Source organism: Desmodus rotundus, chromosome 9 (genome assembly GCF_022682495.2).
Source record: "Desmodus rotundus isolate HL8 chromosome 9, HLdesRot8A.1, whole genome shotgun sequence".
NCBI classification, from domain to species: Eukaryota; Metazoa; Chordata; class Mammalia; order Chiroptera; family Phyllostomidae; genus Desmodus; species Desmodus rotundus.
The window spans coordinates 47,201,914-47,216,489 of record NC_071395.1 but is presented as its reverse complement, the minus strand read 5'-3'; the positions used below and the strand labels follow the sequence as shown (position 1 = coordinate 47,216,489).

The 14,576-nt window shown below is 44.1% G+C and overlaps 1 protein-coding gene across 1 annotated transcript in view; it reads left to right on the top strand.

Moving 5' to 3' along the window:
* Positions 1-2,703: 2,703 nt before the first annotated feature.
* BRD4 (bromodomain containing 4) overlaps positions 2,704-14,576 on the top strand; it is a 78,110-nt gene continuing 66,237 nt past the window's right edge. The window contains 1 exon segment of the mRNA XM_053911936.1: positions 2,704-2,808. The gene's annotated coding sequence lies outside the window, so the exon portion shown is untranslated.

The following is a 14,576-nucleotide window of genomic DNA, read 5'->3' as shown; positions in this document are numbered from 1 at the left end:
AGATATTTTACACATTTTTTCATACTAAATCTTTGAAATACAATTTGTATTTTACACTTGGCAGCACATCTTAGTTTGGGCCAGCTACATTCAAGCACTCAATAACCACATGTGGCCAGTGGCTATCAGAACACAGGTTTAAACACATCAAAGTGGTTACTCTGGTGGGGGAGGGGGAGATACTTTATTTTCCCCCCATATTCTTTTGTATTGTTCAACTAAAATGGTTTTATGTATTACTTATTAAAAATAAATAATACCAGTCAGAATTATGTTGTGTAATACTTTATATTTCATCCCTTAATGTTTTTATTAATCTTCTCTGGGTTTTAGTATTGCAAATATAGTGATAACAAGAGAAAGTAAAAAAGAGCTTATCAAAATGTGCACCATTAAGTAATGAGACTATAAAATGATTCAACTGTATCAACATTTTCTGAGCATGAGCTATCTGTGAGGAGTTAGGCTATGCACTAAGGAAGACAAAAAGAATGAGACGTTGTCCTAAAAGACTTTTTGGAAACAGCTTTTGAAACTCTCTTTACAGCTTCCATATACTCCAGGTTGGATTTGGTTTCTAGCAATAGCCAAAAGCCCTCCAGTTGGGTCCAGGAAATTTTTATGGTTTTGTTTAAAATTAACTGTGAATGAAAAGTCCAAGGAAAGATTTTTTTATGTAACTTGCAAACTGGGAGCTCTAAATTACTTTCGAAGACATTTATTGTCTGCAACAACAATACATTTAAGTGGATAATGCAACAAGACAACTGTGGGAAAAGGCAGCTTAAAATGGATACATTCTGGTTTCCTTTAACAAAAAGTTATTATTCCATATTCACTTAGCCTTGTGTACCTTCCTATTCCTTTTCCATTTCCAACCATCTTCTGCAAATTGTCCAGCATGCAAAAGTAGGAGCCAGAAGATCTTCATGAGTTTCAATATTCTGTAAGAGAGTTAGAAAATAGTTTACTAATAAACCAATTACTATTACTGCATTTATTTTTTACACTTAATAATTTGTTATCTCATGCTTTGCTAAAATAAAGGGTGAAAGTTAAGTCTATATTGTACCCAGGACTCATCAGTGATTTGTGGTTGCTCTTGTTGAAGAGTGCGCAAACACCACGGTAGGGACAACACTATTGACTACTATGCCAGTGTATCGATGTATTCTGAAAGAGGCGGCCATCAAGAAATTTTTTAATTACCTAGAATTTTTAGAATACCTTGAGTGTGCTCTTTTTAAAAAGTGGGAGTAAAAATGCCAAGAGTAAAGATAAGAGCAAAAGGGAAACGAGGTTATGTTTCCCCTTTGAAAAATTCCAAGCATCATCATTTTTAAACTGCAAACGACTTAAATCTTAATCTCCTCATTTCATGGAGCCGACTTGTGAGGTTCCAGTCTTGAGGATCAGAAGGAGTTCAGCTGAGGGACAAGTGGAGGGAGAGTGCCCTAGGCCCGAGTCCAGCACCTTCCAGTCTTTACCTCTGAGCAAAGGAAGATGTCACTTCGGTCTTGTTCATAGCCTCCTCAACTCACCCCAGTGCTCGCGCTCCCTCCGCACATCTCTCGCCTCAGCGGCCAACACTCGCCAACTCCTTCAACACCCTGCAGGCTCCACTCCGGGGACAGGTGCTCCCTCAGATATGTGTCTCTCCTCACCGGCCTTCCTCTTCGAGGGTCTATCATCAAACATTTTTTAAATTCTGGACGTCTCCCTCTGCCTTCAGATCTTTTCCCTGAGGCGCAGCCTTCAGTCTCCTCTCGGTCCCCTCCCTCAATCTGAACCGGGTCTCAGTCCGCGAGGTCCTCTCAGCCTCCTCTCTCCGTCTTCTGAGTCCTCTCCCTTGGTCTCCGGGGCCCCGCAATCAGTCTGCGGGGTCCCCCACCCTCCATCTGAGGAGTCCCTTTACTCAATCTGCAGAACACTCGCCAGCCCCGCGCGCCCGCCTAGCGTACTCCGGGGAAACCTACTCTCCGGAGCTCGCGCGCGACTCCACGACCTCGGGGGCGCGCACGCCGGGCGGAGGCGACACTAGGCCGCGCGCGCAACATGCGCGGTGACGTCAGTGCGCAGGCGGCGGCGGCGGCGGCGGCAGCGGCAGCGGCAGGGCTGTTTGTTCTGTTCTCCCGCAGCCGAGGAGCCAAAGCAGTGGCTGTGACGGTGGCGGCTGCCGGCGGTACTCGCCGGCGAGCGGGGCCTTGGAGCGCGGCGGAGCGGCGGGCGCGACGGGTGGGCCCCGACGCCGCATAGCAGCCCAAGGAGGAGGTTGCGGCGGCCGGCGGGGGCGGCGTGCGGCCTAGCGTCTCAGGTAAGGGCCGGTGCCCTTCGGAGCGGCGAGCCGCGCGAGGCGGTCGGCGAGCGCTCACGGCGCGGCCCGCGTCACCTGCATTGCGTAATAGGGCCGGTGCGCCAGCTCCGACGCCATCGGCGCGGCGCCATGGCGGGGAGGCCGGGGCGACGCGGGCTCAGGCCTGCGGGCCTCCAGTGTCCCCGCGCCACCCGCTCGTGCTGAGGTCGCCTGCGCTGTTGGCGTCGGGGCATCGGGCCCTTGGCTTGCCCCGTCGTTGGCACCGACGCCCCCGGGCTTGGACCGGTCGGCAGGGCGGGGGCACAGGCAGGGGGCGCGGGCGCCGCGCCGGGGCGGGCGGCCGGGGGCGGGCAGGGGGCGGGCCGAGGCGCCCGGCACTTCCTGTCGCCGCCATTTTGTCAAGTGAGGAGGAGGAGGAGGAGGAGGAGGAGGAAGCGGAGGAAGCGGAGGAAGCGGCAGCGGCCGCTGTTGGGCCCGCGGCTTGCCCGGCTCGGGTAAGTCCAAGCCCGGCGTGGTGGCTGCGGCGTTGCAGTCTCCGGGGCGGGCTCTGCCTCAGACCGACTGCTCACGTGGGCCGGTCCCGGCGCGCTCTTTCCCTGCCCCGGCACCTTGATTCTTTCCGTACTGGGGCAGCACGCCCCCGCCCCCATTTCCTCACCTTCCCGAGTGTCCCCGGAGCTTTGCGGAAAATACGGCTGTTCCCCAGTAAGAGGCTGCCGCTGCACGCCTGCCTTGGGGGCGAGCCTGGCCCTCATTACCCAACTACATCCAGGCTGGCAGCCTGTCGCTGGGCGCTTTGTTTTGCTTGGTCGGTGCTCGCTTGGCGTTCTTGCCTCGGTTTCGTCTTTTTGCAGTGTTGTACGAGGTGGTAGTTTGGGGTGGGGTGGGAATGTAATGGAGTTGTGATTCAGCGAAATAAAATGACCCCCGCTAACGGAAATAGCACAGCTTTACCCAACTGAGACGCCCCCAAGGCCCGGCCTTGGACGAAGATGGGAAATCCCATTTTGGTGTAGTGGACGGTGTTCAGGCCGTTGGATGAGTCATGTGCTTTTGCTGAGTGGCTGGCTGACCTCCCTTTTATCAAGACCAGGCATTGTTTTTTGAAGTGTTTTTATTTAGTTGTTTACTCATTCGCTGTTTCGTGCAACCTGGTAGGGTTTGTGGTTGTGGTCCGTGGGTTCGTTTTTAACCTGTGAATTTGATGCAAGAAGTGACTCCTTGGATGCAGTCTGTGCTTCATGAAAATTGAAGTGTCTTTGCTTACCTTTGAGTGGGCTGTAGCTGTCCGGTTAGCAAAACCAAGTCACAGTGTATTTCTAAGCCAGAGGCTTTTCGGTGCTATAACAACAGTTGGGAGATTTTCATGAATGAAGTTGTCAAGTTCCTTAAATTGTGAGCCCTTGGAATTGGTAGTCCTTGGAAATAATTGCAAAGGAAGCGATATTCTACAGGATTTATGAAGGTGATTTCAATTTCAAGAAGGTTTTGGATGGCACAGTTTTATGTATGACCTTGCCAATAACTTTAATAAAACATTCCTTTCGGTTTGATTTGGCTAGGAATTATCTTTTCAGCAAGGCATTGTAGATAACCCACCTCTTCTCCCCAAAAGCTTCAACATGGGGCAGATAAAACTCTCAGATGGTTTCCATTGACCAAGTGGAGAAGGAAAAGACTGAACTGAAACCAAATGCATCCCCCAGTTGTCCACCATACCCCTTACCTTGGTAAGAAACATAGTATCTAAGGACTCAGCTGTGGAGTAAATGTCTTAGACTTTGTTTCCAAAAGTTATCTTTTTGAGCCAGTTGTGATCTTTGTACTACATTGCACTTTTGCTTTTAGATGTATGGGATATTTTTGTGTTTCACGATTCAGGTTATTGAATGCCTTGAGAGTTACAGGTTCTAGGGGGAGATTGGAGTCTTATTTTCTTAAAGGAAAAAACCATTTTGATGCCCCAGTGATTTGAAAGTCCTGGATTGTTAAATCTGACAACCCACTGTCGTCTATCACAATTATATGTATGTAAAGTGTTTGGATTCTTGATTTTGAATAAACTTGTGAAGTAGATAATGTTTGTCTTTGTTCTTAGCAAATCTATAGAAATGGAAGAAAAGCCTGTCATTGAAAACTGCTACTAACATTTCATAAATTTGTGACTCTGGGGTGTTTAGAAAAGACTGGACATGTCACATTTGCAAAGTGAGGATTGTAGGGATTTCTTGACATTTAATTCATAAGACTTGAGTTTGTGAAAATAAAATTTTCTTATTTTCCTTTTACTAGACTCCTAAATTCCATGAGGGCAAGGTTTTGTTTGCTTCGTTTTGCCTATTTTTGTTCTCTATTGTATCCTTACTGCCTAGAAGAGCACCTAAAATATTCTTTGAGTGAAAAACTTGGTGAGATAATTGAGCAAGAATTTGGCATATCCATAATAGTCACTGTAAATAATTCCTCAAGTTAATAAATATTGCTAACAGCAGGCATAATTAGTGATTTACAGGGAATGTGAATTTTAACTAAGAACTTTTAAGTTCTCTAGAAATTGTAGTAGGTCTATTAATAGTCAAGGCAGTGTGGCATGCAGTTGCTTCTGTGCACTCTCTACAGTGTATTTCCCATTTGGTAGTTTGAAGTGTGGTGAGTGGGTTTAGACTGGTTCAACTCTGACCTGGAAAAATGTTTTAATAGATAAAATGCATAATAATAAACAGGTATGGGTAGCATTTCTTATTGTAAATCTCACGTCAATAAAAAATTGATATTTAAAAAAAATTGAGCACTTTTTAGTATTCTGACTTCATGTGTATGTGATTGGCCAATCCATTTCAACAGTTAGTTTCTGAGCTCTTACTATGTACAAGGGAAGACAAAAAAAGTAATATTGTATGTATACAATATTTTTGGTATGTATATTCTTTATTAGTGTATTCATTGCCCAAGCATTTATTGAATATGTTATGTTTAACAGCTTTACTTAGGTATAATTTACATATGATACAGTTCACCAGTTTAAAGTGTATAATTCAGTACTTGCCTATTCTGTATATTTTAGAAATCATACAACACATACTTTTTTGTGTCTGGCTGCTTTCACTCAGTATAATGTTTTCAAGGTTTGTACTGTAGCATTAATCAGCATTCCTTTTATGACTGAATGGTATTGTATTATATGGATATACTACATCTTATCCATTCATCAGTTGGTAGATATTTGGGTGGTTTTCACTTTTTGGCTATTATGAATAGTGCTGCTGTGAATGTTCATATACAAATTTTTGTTTGGACATAATTAATTTCTCTTGGGTAGACGCCTAGGAGTGGAACTGTTGGGTCATGGTACCTAATTTTTGAGGCTACCCAATGACTTTCTTTTAATCTTCACCCAAGGACTTTTTTTTCTTCTTCATTGCTGAGACAGTGGGAAAGAGGGAGAGAGGGAAACGTTGATTGGTTGCCTCCCGTATGCACCTGGAATGGGATCATACATGCCCAGACTGGGAATAGAACCCACAACTTTTCGTTATGGGATGACGCTCCAACCAAATGAGCCACACCAGGCAACGCTACACTGTGACCTTTTTAACAGCATTGATTTTCTGGTGCTTTTACAGAGGGTTTAAAACAAAAGCTTAATGGAGTGTGGTGTGGCCATTTAAAAGTATGAGGAAGTGAAAGTGCAAGGATGTCAGCATGTTGACATGTAGTACCGTCTGCATGGTTTAATTCCCTCTTTTTTTAATTGCACATTGTTAGAGAATGGTTTTAAGTGCTAATAAGGCACATAAAACAGTCTGGAATATGCACCCCAAATTTGTACTCCTGATGTAGTAAAATGGTGTTTTTAAAAACACAGGTTTTTTTAAAATCTAAATAGTTTTTAGGTGATTAAACTTGATTACATTGCATCCTTATTCCCAGCGTAAACCATAGGATGTATTCCATTCTACAGAAATAGATGAAGAATGAGTCCAGTGTCATAGTTTGGGCAAAGCAGCCACCTGTCCCATTCTTGATGAAGCTTTGAAGGGGAATAGCACTGGTTGGTCCACATTTGAAAATGAGATCATAAGGTTTTTTTCTTTAAACAAAAGTAGTACGTGGTCATTTTAAAGAATTTGGAAAATACAGAATGTTAAGGTGATGTTAAATGTTACAAAATCTCTTAAATCCATTTTTATTCCAGACTTTTTATATATGAGTAACAAAATTGGGCTGAACTCTTTAAGTTTTCAAAAATACTACATTGTGAACATTTCCAAAATGCTGTTTTAAATGGTTGCCTAATGTTCTAACATATGAACATATTATAATTTAATTCTGCTAATTTTGCACATGATTATTAAGTTTTCTCTTTTTTCATGTCTAGAGTGGGAATTGCTAGACCAAAGGGTGTGTGTTTCTGAAAACTTGATAGAGATTAGTTTTTTTAGAAAAGTTCCATGAATTTCCATTTCTCTGATCACAGCTTCACAGTATCTTGTTTATTAGTTGACGTTTTTAACCCCCACCCATAGCGATTGCATAAAAACAAAGTTGTCTTGGAAGTTTGTTCTGAGAAGCAGAAGTGTCTCAAGATCTTGCTCTTTGACCTTTTACTCTGTGTTGCCCAGAGCTGGACTTTGTTTCTTGAATTCCTGGCCCTACACTAGCAGTCTAGTGTTATCTGAATGTCCTGGGGAGGGTGATGCGGGAGGGCTTGAGTGGCCTCCTGGTGTCTGGTCCTGTCTCATTTTTTTCTAGCCTGCTCCAAAGACTGATACCACCAGTTAGACCCCAGTTTGAATCCTGGCCCTGCTGTTTGCTCTGGGGCCTTCCAACTGTCAGTCAACCTTCCCCAAACTTCATTTACAAATCTTTCAGCTGAGGGTGAAATGAAGGCTGTGCCCTCTCAAGGTTAGCTACTTACTTGCTGTTATTGACCATGGCCAAGAATTGAAGTGTGGGATTAGGTACCCAGCTAAGACAGTGGAGCAGTTGAGGGCTAGGAAAGTGCACCGGCAGACACGTGACACCAAGATCTGCCTGCTGCCTTTCAGACCCCCCCTCCCCCTGTGTGTGTCTTCCTTCAAGTGAGCTGTGAGTGGGGACCAATGGAGGGGGTTGTTTAAAGTGGGGATTGGGCTTTTTTAGTGAGAATTTGTTTTTATCTGAAAGATTGAAAATGGTGATGATGAGATTGATGGAAATGAAGCAGCTCTGGCTTTCAGGCTTCCACCCTGGGATCCTGGAGAAGAATTTGGGGAAATGAGCCAGCAGGGCAACATGGTCCAATGTATACTCAGGCCTAAACTGTCATTTGTCTGTTTCATTAAAACCAGGAAAGTTTTTCATTAAAACCTATCTGAAGAAAGGCAGTGGCCCGAAGTTGCTGATGTATTGAAGTTTTTCCAGTGCAAGAGCACTGCATCTTTTCATGCCTTCCCTGCCTCTTTGGCCCTGATTTAAATTGCGTTGACAACTGATCTTGGTGAAAGGATTCTGGTCTTCCTGAAGGTTGTGTCATAAGTCAGGGCCTCTGTGGAAGGGGGAGGCAAGACAGCTGAAAGGGGAGTTCCTGGCTGGGAGGTGGAGGTCCTGCTAATGGACTTTGGGCCTGTTGACCAGAAGAACCAGTCCATGCCAGTCAACAGTACTAGGTGCTGTTAGGATCCAAGTCCATGTGGAATGCCTTTTGTGTTAAACCCAATTGGAGAACATATTTATTTCAGGGGTTGGTCAAATCTGAGCTTTTACATGCCAGTTAAGAGTACTTGAATGGTCCTGGTAGGGTGGCTCAGTTGGTTGGAGCATTGTCCTGTACACCAAAAGGTAGTGGTTTCAATTCCCAGTCACATATCTAGGTTGCGGGTTCTATCCCAGTTGGGGCATGTGTGGGAAGCAGCCAATTGACGTTTCTCTCTCTGTGTCCCTGCCTCCCTCTCAAATCAATAAACATATCCTCAGGTGAAGATATATTTTTTTAAAGAGTACTTGCATGCATATGCCATTTTTTCTTTTTGATCTGTGACATACAAATAAAGATTTCTTTGGTTCACCTAGATGTAGGCTATTCTGTGACCTTTTCCTTGACGAATGTTAATCTGTTCTGTCCAATGTAGGAAATTCCAGGACTTTGGGCTGTGGCAGCTGTGCTGGTTGGGCTTGGGTGGGACTGTGTACCGGAGAGGGGGAACTATGGAGTCTTCTGTCAGGTTTCAGGCCTAGCCTGACCCCCTTCTGGCCTTGAGCTCAGGCAAGTTACATAATTCCCTAAAGCTCAGTTTCATTATTTGTAAAATGGGTTCTGTATGCTGGGGGTGGGGGGGGATTGTCTCGCATCTTCATTATGTTCAGATTGGGGGAGTGAGGGGAGTCTCTATTGTTTTGGTGGGGGGTGGGGGGTGCTTGCTTTGCTCTGCCTGCAGGGCTTTGAGAAAACCTGTCTAGGCCTCACTTTGCCTGTGGTCACCTTCTTGGTCTCCTCCTCTTAAGGCTGAAACTCCTTGTTTATTCCTAGTTGCTGTTATGTCCACAGATGGTGGAACACTGTGGAAGCAGTGCCAGGGGAGGGGTGTTGGGCTTGGTATTGTGCAATTTCCAGGAACAGGAATTAGTAATTCCTGTGTCCTTGTGGGTGGCTAATTTCCCCAGTTGTCCTACCCTAGGCAGTGACACATTTATGCCTGTGGGTAAATTGGCATTTGAAATTTTGTTTTGTGTAAAAGAAAAGAAAGAGATAAAACTTGGGGATTTTACACTTGAAACACTTTCCACTGTGTTTGAGGAAACATATTTTGTGGGAGCAGATTGTGTCATTGGGAGGGTTGAAGTGGGAGAACTGCATGGAGTGTGGGAACCTGCCAGCACAAGTTGGGGAGGGGGAGGAACTGGGCTGAGGAACACACCATACCTGCCTTGGACCAGTTGCATACCTTCCCAAGCTCCCGATTCTCATATGTGAAATGGGATAATAGGTTTGGGCTCCAAGAACTTTGACCATAATCTAGATTTTAATAGAAAGTAATTCTTATTTGTGTTTTTCAAACTATGAATAATGAAATGAATTAAGTAGGTTGCAGTCTTTTTTTTTTTTTTTTAAAGATTTTATACTGAGGGGAAGAGAGGGAGAGGGAAACAACAATGTGTGGTTGCCTCTCGTGCGCCCCCTACTGGGGACCTCGCCGAAACTCAGGCATGTGCCCTGACTGTGAACCAAACTGGTGACCCTTTGATTCACTTTCCAGCACTCAACCACTGAAGCACTCCAGCCAGGGCAGGTTGCAGTCTTTGCGTAAGGAAAAAGAAACGTCAGAGGGTGTTCAAAGGTATTTTATAAAACTTTGATTGTATGTCTTGTTTACATGATAAAATGTTTCTTGTGGGTCATATCAACACAGTGTGAAATAACATTTTAAATACTGCTTAATGGTAACTGTGGGTATCTTGATTCCTGCCCCCCCCCTTTTTGGCAGTTTTGCAATCTATTTCTTCATCACTTGCCCAAGGGTGACCTTCCTGGATATGCTTTCTAGGAGCAGGTGAACTGTATTGATCTTTAGTTTCTTTTCTCGTATCCACTGCTTGCTAGAAGCTCTGTAGGGAGTGGGAGTGGTGTGGCAAAGTTGAGGAAGCATATAATGGTAAAGGTTGTTGGTAGTTTGCAGTAGGCAAAACATATATATAAAGAGGGGTGTGGGTGGGGGCAAGCTACTTGTTCTGTAATGATACTGCCCTCCAGCTTTTTACTTAAGATGTCTGTTCTTTTAGTAAATGGCCATAGGTCTCTCTGATATAAATAACAAACATAAAATTACTTACAAGAAGAATTTGTTGGCTGATGTGTCAAGAAGTCTGAAGTGGGGCTCAGGCACAGCCAGATACAGAGGCTCCAACAGGGACATCAGAGCTGGTTCTTTAACTCTGATATTCTGACCTCAAGGTCAAAAGTGAGTCTTCTGAGTAGTGCTCTGTGATGGCTGTAGACTGTCTCAGGTCATTGCCCATCTCTGACCATGTGCAGGATGGAATGCTGAACCACCTTGCCTCAAACATGGCATTTGTAACCTATCTCTGCCCCTCACTTGCTCATTATTGTGAGACATGCTAGATGGGATACTTTTGTTGAATTGTCTTTTGCACTAAGAGTAGAGTGTACCCCCTAACTTGATGCAGAGCTTTTGGATGGCTGAAAGGGAACTTAATTTTCCATACTAAGGTGATAAACCAGAATTAGTTGAAATCAGCTTAGAATGACTTACTCAAGAAAAGGGTAAAGTGAATACAGTTAAGGATGTATATATTTCTAATTCTGTGGTAGAGGAATAAATGAGACTGGTTTATCTTATCCCAAGTAAGACTTGACTCCTCCCAGAGCCCCACAGGAGCTGCTGTGGGGGCTCTGGGAGGAGTCAAGCCAAGTCTCAAGAGTCTTCCTGGGAGAGTGAAAGGGCTCAGGTCATAAGTGAAAAGGCCTGGATTGGCCAGAAAAATGGCTTTCAAGGAACAGGTTAAATGAGCTTAATTAGATTATCAAGGAAGCACAGGGCAAGACTTGGATAAGACACCAGGTAGATAAATTTCAGTAAACACTACATGAATGAAATTGTAATGGAGAATATTTCAACAGACTGGATTTATCTTTGTCCATGCCTGCAAAAACTATCATCATTTTGCCGTTTGCTAAGCTGTTCCTGTACTTGATTTCTTGTAAAGTCTGCTGCTTGGCATTCCTCTAGTGTTACAGAAAGCTATTCAGATTCCCATAATCAAAAACAAGTGTTAAGCCCTGCTAGAGTAATCATTTTCCTACAGATCTTGTTGTTGGCTTTATTCACTGCTTTAAGGAGCTCAGAATAATTGAGGATCCAGTAACTAAGGAGGAGACTAGCCCTGCTTCTCACTAAAGCATTGGTTCTTAATTTGAGGGGAGGTCGGAGGTCTCTCTGAGGATGTGATGGTTGCTGTGAATTGTTTCTTCAGAAAAAATGTGTATGTGTGAGCATTGAACAGTTTTTTTTTGTGGGGGGGGAGGGTTAGAACCCTAAAGCCCACCCAAGGAGCATGTGCTGAAATTAATTAATTAGATTACTTCAACAATGAGAAATGTTTTTAAGTTGATTTTCAGAGATATTGGTTTGTTGTTCCACTTACTTATGTATTCATTGGTTGATTTTTGTATGTGCCCTGACCAGGGATCAAACCCACAACCTTGGCATATTGAGATGGGGCTCTAACCAACTGGACTACCTGGCCAGGGCTGAGAAATTTCTTATGTTAATTAAAAGGCTCTGGATGGTCTTAAAGACCTTCCTCTTTGCACTCACCCTGGTTTTTCAGCCATTTGCAGATTTATGAAGTGGAAACAATGTGGAGTACCCATTGTGTTTTGTCCTTGTAGAAATTCTCCAGAGGTTTTTACAGAGCCTTCGACCTGTGTGTTGTACAAACCATTTTCTCAGTTTGTTCTCTTTCCTGGATGTAAGGAATATTAGAGTGTGACAGAATAGGCCTTCTGCAGTTGCTGTAGATGAAAGATGATTTGTGTTCTGGGGCTCTAAATAGAAACTCCCACCATTTCTAAAACTTGCCCCAGGACTTGGTGGCCTCCTGGAGGCTTTGCTGCAGAGGTAACCCAAAGGGTCACTAGCCAGCCTGATCATTTGGTGGTGTTGGATGTGGGTGGACTTAGAAAGATTATGGCTGCGGTCCCTTGTGTGGCTTAGCACCTGCTCTCTGCTGTGGGACATTTATTCACACATGCCCTTGAACCTGCAGATTGAGGAATACCGACCATTCTTAAGCATAATGTGCTTATGCTTAGGATTGTGAACACGCTACACCAGGTGGTGTGCATAATGCCACTATATTCTCCATCCCCCAAATCCCTGTCTGGTGAAAGAATAGGAAATATAATACCATAAATTTGAATAATTCATACTTCTGTAATTGGGGCAGAGATGTCGGAGGATGGAAAAGAACCATTACTTCTAAGAATAGTGCACATTAAAAACTCTTTTGCTCCTTCTTAAACTAGTGTAAAGATTAAACTTGTATGTGCTAGTGGATATTTCCCCCATTCATTTACTACTGGTGTTGATTTGAATTAATCCCATTGCTCTCTGCTCAGTTGAATTACAGTCTTGTTGAACAGCCATGACTTGTTACTTAAGCAGTTTCTCCCTGCTATTAAGAGAAACAAACAAGATAGCGTACATTAAAGAGTTTGGTAAAAAGTGGTATTATCCATGTGTAGGTGGTTTTAATCACCATTAAAAGTTACTGTATTTCGGACTATAAGACACACCCCCCAAATTTGGGAGGAAAACGGGGTGCGTCTTACAGTCCAAATGTAGCTTACCTGGCAGGGGGGGGGTATGGAGAGGGCCCCCCCCCCCCCCCCCCGCATTTTCCTCTAAAATCTAGGTGGGACTTATGGTCTGAAAGATACGGTACTTGGCTTACACTTACAAAAAGTTACTAAGTAAAAACGTTGTGTGTATTGTCTTCATTTGTTTTCTTTTTGACACTAGGAATCAATCGAGCTGACAGATGAGCTGTCCTCTGGAAATGACACCACCTTTTTGCTCATCTATTTCAGTGTAACTTACATATCTTTGTAATCCCAGGAATGCAGTTAGAAATTACCAATGTTGGAGGCCTTTTGAGTTGCAGCTTAGCTTGCCTATTCTCAGTGTCATTTCTTAGGACATCTCTGTGCTTTTTTTGCTCTGGGAACCCATGCAAGCATCCTTCCCTTGCACTTGTGAGAGCTGGGTACCCTTCCTTGTCTGCATCTTTTTCTGCTTGCTTTCTGGAACCCCACATTACTGTTGTTCACCTTGAGACCATGCTTCTCATTGATCTTTGACTCCTTGTGAAAAACATCAAGGCTTTTAGCAAAAGTTGCCTGTGAGTAGACTTCCCAGTAAAGGGTAACTACCTTTTCTGAATGGACCTTTTGTTCCTGTTACTTAACTGTTTGCCTCTTCTGAAATGGTGAAGTCTAACATGAGTCACCCTGCTGTCTGTCAGCCTTAATGTAGTGGAGTTGTAATGTCGGTTATTTCTCCTTCCTCACTGTTTCCGTCTCCAGACTGCGAGCTTCAGCATATGTTTATAACCACTCCATTTTAGTGAATATTTGAGTGCGTATTGTGAGCCAGGTGCTAGATTTCTGAGGCCCTATGTATTCCCTAAGTCCTCAGTATTGTCTCCATTTTGCAGATAAGAAAGCTGATGCCCAGAGAGCTGAGTCACTTGGGCAGGGTTAGGGTTGCAAGGTCACAGAGCTGGTAAGTGACAGTGCCTGGCTCCAGAGCCCGTGTGCGCCTGGCTTCTCTTCAGTGAGCTGTAGAAGAAAGGAATTCCCGTACGTGAATAGTTGGGATGGTGCATAGTGAGCACGAGGTAGAGCTCAGAATTGCTGTCAGGCTAGACAGTCTGAGAAGGAAGAGAGGCCTTCTATAGGAAAGGAGCTTAGGCGTTTAGGCTGGTGCATCTCTGAGGACAGCTGTGGCTTGGATAGAGACCTTGACAGTTCTGCAAGCTAGCACCTGTCCCTTGGAGACACCAGGGCAACTCGAGGATTAGTCAGGGAGGGCCATTACTCTGGGCGGATTTCCTTTTCATTAAGTGTATCTCATTTAATGTATCACCTTGAAAAGGTTTTCACTAGAACACCAAGCTACCTTAATTGGGTGTTTCACCTCCATTTTTTGATATTCCAGTGAAGGTCTGTGAGTACAGAAGAGGAAGTTTGAGGAAGTCAGTAACCTGAGGTGTAGGTATCATCTTAAGCCCAGGCACCCTAGATTTAAGTAAGTCAGGGGCGTGAACTAGATGATTTCTTAGAATTATGGTGAGCTTCAGTCTTGAAGCACTGCTTATTGTACAGTGGAATTGAATTCCAGCTCATGGGTTCTTATTTCCCACTTAGGGATTCTTATTTAAAGGGAATTTCCTGCCTGAAGTAACATGCTAAATTGGGTGATTCTGCCAGTGCAGGACTTACTAGGCAATCCGCCACTGTGTGATACTCCTGTGTGTGCAGTGAGGATTCAATGGTGAGTAAAAGGTGTTTCCCATGTTTGTGTGCCATGTACAATTTAAACATGATTGGTGGGGAGTGAGGCAGGTGTTCTAGAGATTCTCATCTCTAATGGTGGGCAGAGAGACCCAGTGCTGGAAAAGTGATGCAATTCATTTAACAAGTGTGCCCCAAAGGAACAGAGTTTTATTTTACTTTTAAAACTTCTCTTTGATTGTGTTAAAT